The following is a 3,868-nucleotide window of genomic DNA, read 5'->3' as shown; positions in this document are numbered from 1 at the left end:
CCTAATCTAGGGATGCTAAGGCCAAATGTTGTGATCCTAATTAGTGAGCAACAACATCAATATATTCAAATGGCATACCCACCTCAAGGTCAAATGGTATACCTTCTCCAAGGTCAAGAGGTATACCCACCTCTCAATCCTCCAATGGTCCTTAGGGATCGTTACACTCTAAATCAATATAATGCACCCACTTACATTCAGTTGCCAAATTTTTGTGCTTATCATTTGAGATTAAGGCTTCCACCATTAACATGTGCCCCCTTTTCTATGGGTTGAGCAATGAAGAGCCTTATAAACATTTAGATGAGTTCTTATAAGTTTGTTCCACCATGAAAATCACGGATGTGCCGGAAGAAGTCCTTAAAATGAAGCTTTTCCCTTTCACTCTTCAGGATAAAAGCTAAATATTGGTTTAACAACTTGGGGCCAAATACAATCACCTCTTGGGCACAATTGCAACAAGAGTTCCTAAAGAAGTACTACCCCGCGAGTCGAACCAATTCTATGAGAACTTCCATTCGTGAATTTGCACAAGAAGAAGGAGAACCCCTTCATGAAGCATGGGAACATTTGAATTACTTGCTATGGAAGTGTCCACATCATGACATTCATAAGTGGCAATTAGTTCAATGTTTCTTTGCAAGTTTATTCGATGTCAATAAGGGCATTGTTGATGCTTCATGTGGAGGTAGCTACATAGAAAGAAATGAGGATGAAATTTGGCATCCTTTCAAAAAAATTAGTGAGAACTCAATGCATAGATCTTCATCTTCTAGGGGGGTCACCTAGTGATGAGCACTGAATATTGCATATTCGAGCCCCTAAATATACGTATGTTAAGGCCTAAAGTGATACTTCTATCCATATTTAGACTGATTTATGTTTAATATGTGTTTGTAGGTACTTTCCTAGAGAAATGGTTAAAACTGGGACTTTATGATGATATCAAAGCTTACAGAGTCGTTACCGGTCATCCAGGGCAAGCGGAGAGCTTAAATGATGAAGTTTGGAAGAATTCAAGACCTAGAGCTCGAGCCCAAGTCTTGAGGCTCGAGACTTGAAAGAAAAGAAGAAGAAAAGTCAACAAGGCATTGAAGCTCGAGCCTTGTACCTTAGAGCTTGAGCCTGAACAGAGGGTGCTCGAGCCTTACCTAAGGGTGCTCGAGCCTTGGCCCTCAAGCTCAAGCACAAGGCATTAAAATTTGAAGAGTTGGGTTTAATTGAAGAACCAAGCTTCCAGACCTCGTGCCATACCTCAAGGATCGAGCACCATCCATTGAAGCTCGAGCCTTGAGTACCAAATGCTCGAGCCTGGTACCTAGTGCTCAAGACTATGAAGCTTGGATTAGTAATGTTAAAATATTTCAATCCCAAAAATATTCTAAATGTTGAAGAAAAAGACACTTCAAAAAATAGTTGAAGAAATTTGGTTAAGTGTCAAAGTGAAGATCGAGCACTATCCAAAGAAGCTCGAGCCTTGTTCCTAATGCTCGAACCCGAACCTCAAAGCTCGAGCCTTTGTTCCTAAAGCTTGAGCCTTCCATGACATGTGAGATTTAAGTTATCGGATTATTCTCTTTTCGCGACATATATCATTCCAGATGGGCCACAAGACCTAAAAGCCCATTAGATCCTTATTTTCTTCTATAAAAGAAGGCATAAGCATTGATAGAAGAGGTTTTTTTGTGTGATTCAGAAGGCTGATAATGTGGTGGCTTTTAGGGTTTCCATAATCTTGGAAGTGAAGATCCTGAGAAAAGAAGTGTCGTCTGTGATGATGGAGATGATTATAACATAGATGATATCCGACATTGTCATGAGTAGCTAATTCCTCTCTTAGGGCACTAATATAAGCCAATAAAGTATTATGGTTTGATTATTCTTAACTCTGGGATTATTTTAATGTATATTATGTTTTTTGATGATAAGACTATGAGCAATTGAGACAACTCAATTGATTTTCATGCTTTAAATAGATTACAAACTGTTATTACCTTATCTTAGATAAAACTGTTTGCTTTCTATTCTTAACCTATCTTATTGGACGGTATCTGGCGGAGCCCTACCGGACATGAGAATAGAGGTCATATAATGGTGTTCCAACGTTTTTATAAAAGAATGTTTTCATAGTCTACGCTTAGGAAAGATGGATTATTTACAAAGTAGTTAAAGTAGTTAGAGTAGGTAGGTGGATAGTCTATGCTAACCATAAATAGGTTATAGTTAACTGTATTTTATAAAACATCTTTCTTTAAAACCCAAATTGAATGAATGTTATTGAGTTCAATTCATTTAAAAACATAATTTGTTAAATCCCCAGAGTTGACACAATTAACCATAATATGATGATTGTGGTGAAGTTAAAGCCCTAAGATTTCCTTCTCTGATCATTCTAGTTTAATTCAGTTTAATTTTAGTTTAATTTTTAGTTTATAATCGTGACAACCAAATCAATCTACTCAACCAGTTACCTGTAGACCAATAGAATTAGTTAAAAGCAAAATTTAATAACTCATCTCTCTGTGGGATCGATACCTTTCTATATAGTGCTATTCTGCAAGGATTTGGGTTGTTGTGAGTGGTAAATTTATAAGTAGTATGCAAAAACAAACAACAACTTTTGGCGCCGTTGCTGAGGAGATTTGTTATTACTTTGATTTTTAATTAGTTATTTTTGGTTTATCAGTCTTCGAACTTTCTGATATCTTACCTTAATTCTTTTTCTTTTCAGGTACAAATTAGCAGTGAGGACAAAGTCGCTTAAAGGATAAAAAGCTTCGGTTTATTAAACTATTTGTGAGTTTTTACTGTTTTCTTTTTACTTGAAATTTTTTATTTTTGTCACTTTTAGGATTAGTGGAATTAATGCATGTTAACTCGCCATAATCGATCAAAACCTTTAGTGCATGATCCTGAAATAGGGAGAACTCTTAGTCAATTAAGAAAACTTAAATGATATTTGAATTCAATAGGAAATTCCTCTAATAATATGGCTGATCAGCGTGACGCACTGGGTAATGGCAATGGTAATGGTAATGGAGATCGGGTTCCACCTGTTCTTCCACCACAACCACAATTGAGGGACCATTTTATTCCAACCACATATACTTCCCCTTTGTGCTTTGTATTTCCGGATGCTGATGCAACCCATTTTGAGATCAAACCTGCTATGATCCAAATGTTTCCTACCTTCCATGGGTTTGCAACAGAGGATCTTTATAAGCCTTTGGATGTATTCTTGGAATTGTGCTTGATTAGCAAGTTGACTACTCTTACCAATGATTCATTCAGGATGCGTTTTTTCTAATTTTCTCTTAAGGATAAAGCAAGAACTTGGTTGTAGTCCCTTCCTACAAATTCCATATCTTCACGGGACATGTTACAGTAGGAGTTCTTAAAAAAATACTACACTATGGGTAAAACCACACAAATGAGAAGAGAAATCCTGGCATTTTCCCAAATCCTGGGAGAATAGCTCCATGATGCATGGGAAAGATATAATGATCTTCTAAGAAAGTGTCCACACCATGATATTGCTCAATGGCACTTAATACAGATTTTCTATGACAGTCTTACAGATTTTTATAGAAACATGGTTGATGCATCCAGTAATGAAGCCTTTCTGAGTAAGAGTCCGGCTGACGCTTGGGAAATATTTGAGGCCCTAAGTGAAAATTCAGTGCAACATGCTTCTTCCTCTAGGTCTAGGTCTTCACTTGGAATGCATAAGGTTGAAAAAATTTATGAGGTAGATAAATCTAGTGAGTTAGCTGCTCAAATAGAAGCCTTGAACGTAGGTTTGATCAAATCTTATCATCTGGCTTTGCTCTTAATGCTAATCCAAAAACTTCATTGCCAAAGGACGTGT

General features: G+C 36.9%; 1 non-coding gene across 1 annotated transcript; it reads right to left on the bottom strand.

Moving 5' to 3' along the window:
• Positions 1–3,428: 3,428 nt before the first annotated feature.
• Positions 3,429–3,534, bottom strand: LOC132280549 (small nucleolar RNA R71). Its single transcript, XR_009471597.1, has one exon. It is a non-coding gene; the product is annotated as a small nucleolar RNA R71 (small nucleolar RNA).
• Between the last annotated feature and the right edge of the window lie 334 nt (positions 3,535–3,868).

This window comes from Cornus florida, unplaced genomic scaffold (assembly GCF_030987335.1).
Source record: "Cornus florida cultivar Cherokee Brave unplaced genomic scaffold, ASM3098733v1 CherokeeBrave_3.0.0_Hap2_Chr10, whole genome shotgun sequence".
NCBI lineage: Eukaryota > Viridiplantae > Streptophyta > Magnoliopsida > Cornales > Cornaceae > Cornus > Cornus florida.
The sequence above is the reverse complement of the archived record's forward strand: the minus strand, read 5'-3'. Positions and strand labels throughout refer to the sequence as shown.